Source organism: Paramormyrops kingsleyae, chromosome 11, assembly GCF_048594095.1.
Source record: "Paramormyrops kingsleyae isolate MSU_618 chromosome 11, PKINGS_0.4, whole genome shotgun sequence".
Lineage (NCBI taxonomy): Eukaryota > Metazoa > Chordata > Actinopteri > Osteoglossiformes > Mormyridae > Paramormyrops > Paramormyrops kingsleyae.
This window is the reverse complement of record NC_132807.1, coordinates 8,260,317-8,268,020: the sequence shown is the minus strand read 5'-3', so window position 1 is coordinate 8,268,020 and position 7,704 is coordinate 8,260,317.

Here is a 7,704-nt window from a genome sequence, read left to right as displayed (position 1 = left end):
AAGTCAGACAACTTCTACTCCTCGTTGCCTGTGAGACCTGACTGCAATGGCATCACTGCCAGAAGGGTGTAGACAAATCTATACAAATATCACCTGCATGCCTTCTTCACAGATTGGATGATCGGTATGTCTTTCTGATAGGTATATCTGTCTCATAGGTATGTCTATCTGATAGGTCTTTCTGATGGGTATGTCTGATCGGTATGTCTTTCTGATGGGCATGTCTCATCGGTACGTCTTTCTGATAAGTATGTCTCTGATGGGCATGTCGGATGGGTATGTCTTTCTGATAGGTATGTCTCTCTGATGGGCATGTCTTTCTGATGGGTATGTCTTTCTGATGGGTCTGTCTGATGGGTATGTCTTTCTGATCGGCATGTCTCATTGGTATGTCTTTCTGATCGGCATGTCTCATTGGTATGTCTTTCTGATCGGCATGTCTCATTGGTATGTCTTTCTGATGGGTATGTCTGATAGGTATGTCTTTCTGATAGGTATGTCTGATTGTTATGTCTTTCTGATAGGTATGTCTTTCTGATGGGCATGTCTGTTTGATAGGTATGTCTTTCTGATGGGCATGTCTCATGGGTATGTCTTTCTGATATACCAATCAGAAAGACATATGTGTCAGAAAGACATACCCATCAGAAAGACATACCCATCAGAAAGACATACCCATCAGACATACCAATCAAAAGACATACCAATCAGACATACCAATCAGAAAGACATACCCATCAGACAGACCCATCAGAAAGACATATCCATCAGACATACTCTTGGGTGTTATTCTCTGGTGATCCTCCCTCAGTGTTACACCTCCAGTGTTACTCCTTGATGTTATTGTCCTGGAAATACGGCCTTACTCTTTGGTGTTATTCTCTGGTGTTCCTCCCTCAGTGTTACATCCCCAGTGTTACTGCCTCAGAGTTACTCTTCGGTGTTATTCTCTAGTGTTATTCTTCAGTGTTATTCAGAAAATTCAGTTATTCAGTGTTATTCTCTGGTGTTATTCTTCAGTGTTATTCTCTGGTGTTATTTTCTTCAGTGTTATTTCCTGGTGGTGTTATTTTCTGGTGTTATTCTCTGGTGTCTTCAGTGTTATACCTATCAGAAAGACATACCGATCAGACATGCCGATCAGAAAGACATACCCATCAGACAGACCCATCAGAAAGACATATCCATCAGACATACTCTTGGGTGTTATTCTCTGGTGCTCCTCCCTCAGTGTTACACCTCCAGTGTTACTCCTTGATGTTATTGTCCTGGAAATACGGCCTTACTCTTTGGTGTTATTCTCTGGTGTTCCTCCCTCAGTGTTACATCCCCAGTGTTACTGCCCCAGAGTTACTCTTCGGTGTTATTCTCTAGTGTTATTCTTCAGTGTTATTCAGAAAATTCAGTTATTCAGTGTTATTCTCTGGTGTTATTCTTCAGTGTTATTCTCTGGTGTTATTTTCTTCAGTGTTATTTCCTGGTGGTGTTATTTTCTGGTGTTATTCTCTGGTGTCTTCAGTGTTATACCTATCAGAAAGACATACCGATCAGACATGCTGATCAGAAAGACATACCCATGAGACATGCCCATCAGAAAGACATATCGATCTGACATATCCATCAGACATACCCATCAGAAAGGCATACCAATGAGACATGCCGATCAGAAAGACATATCGATCTGACATATCCATCAGACATACCCATCAGAAAGGCATACCAATGAGACATGCCGATCAGAAAGACATATCGATCTGACATATCCATCAGACATACCCATCAGAAAGGCATACCAATGAGACATGCCGATCAGAAAGACATACCTATCAGAAAGACATACCCATGAGACATGTCTTTCTGATTGGTATGTCTCATGGGTATGTCTTTCTGATAGGTATGTCTTTCTGATGGGCATGTCACATCGGTATGTCTTTCTGATCGGCATGTCTCATTGGTATGTCTTTCTGATCGGTATGTCTGATCGGTATGTCTTTCTGATCGGTATGTCTGATTGGTATGTCTTTCTGATCGGTATGTCTTTCTGATCGGTATGTCTGATCGGTATGTCTGACGATTAAACAAATAAAGCAGCACAACATTACAGTAACTAATAATAGATAAACCACTAACTTACGTGTACTGTTAGAGCATTTATGTAATTTATTTAAACTTTATTTTACCAGTAAATGAACTGAAACCAGTTCTCACTGCTTTATGTGTTTTTCGGGAGAAATAGCAGATAACCCATTGGAACTTCCTGGGATACAAACGTCATGCGTGTGACTAAAATCTTCAGCTAATAAGGGCAAAGTTATGTCGTCACGGAGGCGGTTCCAGTTTGTGCTGCACGGTCTGTCTCAAGTCGTCTTGCTGTCGCGAGGATTTTGTACCATGTGACATGGTGACGCGTGGTGACGTTTTGGAACATTTCTTTGCCGACTTCGCTATCATGCAATGTGTATTAAGTATGTGGACTGTGAAGCACTGTGTCCATTGAGAAAATGTATACAATGTAACGTTTTTAAAGTAGATGCATCTGACTGGTTGCATTTGAATTGAGGCGCGTAATGAATAATGATACTGTTCTGTGAGGATGTGCTGTTTTCTCTTTTTTTCCCCATCCCATCAAAACCGCTATGTCCGAGACTAAGACAAGACCGAGACCACAAAAAATTGGTCTCAAGACCGGTCTCGAGACCAAGACCAGTCTCGAGAACTACAGCACTACAAAACACCAGCCCTATGCAGTCAACATACTGTACATACAGCATTAATTCACTTCCCATTTCTATTCATGACATGGCAAAAACAGCGGACTGCTGATCACGGTGAACAAAACGGTAAAAATAAGCAGGGAAAATGGCTTACTGTCTGAGGTCGTGGCTGAGTTGCCTGGATTTTCTCATGGCACAAAGGGCAATAAGGCGTTGACCATAAAGGTAGGAACTTAAATACAGCCAGAAGAGCACTCTGTTAACTCAGTTTGCCTATCGGAGGCCAGTAACCCCATTGTTCAACTTCTGGAATCTTTTACACTGTCTAAAGAGACATTTGCCGTGGTTTGTGCGTAAACCTTTGACCCACTGAAATTTTGATAAAGCAAATAAAGGTCATTTTTTTTTGACAGTTAACCTCTTATGGAAATGAAGCAGATACCCAGATTAACTTCACAGAGGAAAGGTTTGGTAGCCCTGGTAATGTGTGCAACTGTGAAGCATCAAGTTTGAAAGTCTTCAGTCTCGCTACATGTAAACAGGAGACTCTGCACTGGCCTGATTGTTTTATTTTTTTCTCCCTCAGATCTGTTACAGGTAAAACAATGAAAGCACAGAAATGGCTGCTGTCTATGGAGGGTGAGCTGGTCCTGGGGCCTTGCTCAAACATTTGTTGCAACTTTGGTTGCCACCTATTGCAACTTCAACTTGGATTTTCTGGAGGGAGTTGAATGCACATTGGAATTCCTCAAAGGTCAGTCAAAGCATAGTGTAATCTCCACTGTAATGAGTAATTGGTAGGTTTAAATAATAGTAAATACTGAACAGGCACTTTGCAGTGTCAAACAATTTGCATAATATGATGTACTTGATTAATTCAATTAGAATTTTATGAGTGATTTCTGTAAGTTTTAAGTATTTTCAGTATAAAGTATTTTCTATAAAGCATTTAAACAAACAACCATCTGTATCTTTGTGTTTGTCTCTGTTGGTCTGTCTATCTGCCTGCCTCTGTGTATCTGCCTGTCTGTCTCTGAGTTGGTCTGTCTGTCTGTCTTTCTTTGTATTGGTCTGTCTCTGTTGGTCTGTCAGTCTATCTCTATGTTGGTCTGTCTTTCTCTGTGTTGTTCTGTCTGCCTGTGCATCTATGCCTGTCATTTTCTTTATTTCTTTCAATTCCCACATTATATTTTAGCAGTTATCACATTTTCCCTCTGATACTTTAATAATCCTCACTTAGCATCCCACCTGGTATACTACAGCTCAGACAAGCCACAGACATCACTCACACACACACACACATCACTCACCTCACATTACGCACAGCACGTTAAGACCGATTGAAAACACACTATATACACCACACACAAACAATACACATACACACAGATATCAAAATTACACTCAGTGATGATGTACAGCCCCCGCCCTCCAAACGCACATATCCTGCAAACATCACTCAAACACACACTTCACATACACAAAGAACTTTGTATCACACAACAATGATGAGTCTGTGGCTTGCAGGTGAAAACACAAAGAGCTTCTACCAAACATCCATTAAACTAGAAGACTGTTGATAACTTGTTTGTTTTGTGTCTCATATGAAAAACAAACCACATGGTTAATGTACATCTATCAAGCATTTTCCTAATTTCAATTATATGTATGACAATGCATGATTTTTTTTATATGTTCACTACAATTAAGTGTTTTTTTTTTTCTTGTATGATTATGGCCACATTCATACCAAAAAAACACACTTGACATGTGAAGACACTCAAGGGAAAACCTATAGGAAATATATAAAACTTCCATGAACTTTGCATTTTACCATATGTGATTTACATATTGCTTTGGTAGGAAATACATTTATTGCTTATTTCAGAATAAAAATGTGTACTGCTTTTATATTATTCTAAGGAAAGACATGTATCTATCTTCAACATTCAGTTGGTTAAATTATACATGAGAAAATTGCATGTTATGTTCTCAGAACACAAAGTGAATGCATCAACTGAAAAATGTTTCCTTATCAAATGACTCATTCTAGTGTTCTGTGGAACCACTGTCTATGATTCAAAGAATTATGCATAAAAACGAATACTGATAAAACATTCATTTAATATACATTGCACATTAATGTAGAACTTAATTTAATATGTATTTTACATGAATAAAGGACATGCATGACTAATGATACATATATTTAATACGGATTGTACTTGAATGTAGGACATATGTAGACGATACATTAATTTCATATGTACTTTGCATCAGTATAGGACATATGTCTATATTGGACTGGACTATATATTAATTTTGAGTGCCATATAAACAGCTTATGTGATTTGGATCATATGTTATTTTTAAAAAAACTTCTCCATGTGGGCAGGTTTGGAGGTTGCATCTGGAAAGCAGGACAAGAAAAGATCTGGAATAAATCCACAGACACTATATGGACAAAAGTATTGGGACACACCTCTTACTCACTGCATTCAGGTGTTACATTCAGACCCTTTGCCATAGGTGTATAAAATCAATCACCGAGCCATGCATCAGGTTTACAATCATTTGTGAAAGAATGGGTCATTTTGAAGAGCTCAGTGAATTCAAGTGTGGTACTGGGGTTTGGTGTAAAACATGCCGCCACTGGAATCTGGAGGAGTGAAAATGTGTTCTGTGGAGTGATGAATCACGCTTCTCTATCTGGCAGTCTGATGGACGAGTCTGGGTTTGGCGGATGCCAGGAGAACTGTACCTTTTTTGACTGCATTGTGTCAACTGTAAAGTTTGGTGGAGGCGGGATAATGGTAAGGGGTTGTTTTTCAGGGGTTGAGCTAGGCCCCTTAGTTCCAGGAAAGGGAACTCTTAATGCTTCAGCATGCCAACACATTTTGGACAATTCTGTGCTTCCAACTCTGTGGGAAAAGTTTGGGGAAGGCCATTTTCTGTTCCACTGTACAAAACAAGGTCCATAAAGACATAACTGGGTGAGTTTGGTGTGGAAGAACTTGACTGGCCCGCAAAGAGTCCTGACCTCAACCCCATCAAACACCTTTGAAATTAACTAGAATGGAGATTGTGAGCCAGGCCTTCATGCCCAACATCTGTGCCTGACCTCACAAATGCTCTTTGCGATGAATTGGCAAAAATTCCCACAGACACACTCTAAAATCTTGTGGAAAGCCTCCCCAGAAGAGTGGCAGCTGTTATAGCTCCAAAGGGGGAACCAGCTCCATATTGATGCCTATGGATGTAGAATGGGGTGTCATAAAAGTTCTTGTAGGTGTAATGGCCAGGTGTCCCAATACATCTTTCAGAAGAAATGTTTTTTCTCCCTCTCTCTCTCCCAGTCTATCATTTTGGGGGGGAAAACATTTTCAGTAGTATCTAGTGTTTTGCTGTCATGAACTTGTGACTTTGATATATGCTGGTACAGTAAATGAGTGATATTATGAAATGGTTTATGTGAAGTCAACCATAGGTTCAGTTCAGTAAAAGGTTAGTGTTGTAGTTTCTTGATAACTGGAAACACCATCTACAGCTGCTTACAGAAGACTCTTAGCAACTGAATTCATTTCCAGACCACTTACTATGAAAACAGGAAGCTAATAATATAATTTAATGACGTCTCCATCCCTGGAGACGTCATTAAACATCTTCAGTGGATTTACATTAGATTCACAGTGATATCACTGTTGTTCTTTTTTCCTGTAGGTATACAGGACTATGCTGTATATTTACATTAGTTAATCTTTAAAATTACAGTAAAATGTGTTACAGTTCCAAAGACTCCCACACAAACGAGAAAAGTAATAAACCAAGTACATAAGCTGTGTAGCAACAATGTTTTTATCCTAAACCTGAGTTTGGAATCTCTAACTTGCCAGTTTTAAGTGTACAATGAACTAATGATTCAAGTATTTCCTTACTTAAAATCACTTAATTTGTCACCTAAATCAATTTTTAAGGGACATCTTAAACCAGGCATGGAAACTCCACTCCTGTACAAATTTCAATCAGTGACTGATTTACACCTTTAAAATGACTAATAGCAGAGGTCACACTGGGGCCCATCACCCCGCAGCACGGCGCAGAGGGCATGCCGGGCCCGATCACCCCGCAGTATGCTGCACTACAGCATGCCGGGCCCGATCACCCCGCAGTATGCTGCAGACGGCACGCCGGGCCCGATCACCCCGCAGTATGCTGCAGACGGCACGCCGGGCCCGATCACCCCGCAGTATGCTGCAGACGGCACGCCGGGCCCGATCACCCCGCAGTATGCTGCAGACGGCACGCCGGGCCCGATCGCCCCGCAGCACGGTGCAGAGGGCACGCCGGGCCCGATCACCCCGCAGTATGCTGCAGACGGCACGCCGGGCCCGATCACCCTGCAGTACGGTATGGAGACAGTTTGCTGTAGAAGGAGCAGGAACACATTGCATATGGACCTGTACAGCAGGAACAGCTGTGCAATTTTAGACCTTAATCTCTTCCATTCAGCAGTAATGAAGTTTCATTAACAGCGGTAACACATTCTCCCACCATTCCAAAAATATCCATGACTACATGGCACTCCAGAAAGTTGGTTGCCAAGGGCAAAAGTGACAAAAGACTTATTACTGCTGTGCGATACTAGGTCTGCAGAGGAATGCTGGCATCAGCTCTAAACTGGCATAAATCACTTAGCTCTGTGTTGAGCAGTTAATCATTACCAAGTTATATTTAAAAACACAATTATCCATAATAACTTAGCCAGTTACTCTTCAATGCAGGAGGCTACAGTAGGGTCACAACCAAGTCAATTGTTCAAGCTCAGACTGTTTTTCTTTCTTATGTAGTTTTAAATTTTCTGCCCCCTCAGCCCCATCACACACATGATTAGTTAGATCATTATGAAACCCATGATTATTCAGTTCAAATGATGAAACAGAAGCAAAATGAGGGCTGGGAATGGAACAGTGTGGCAAACCTGGCCGAATCT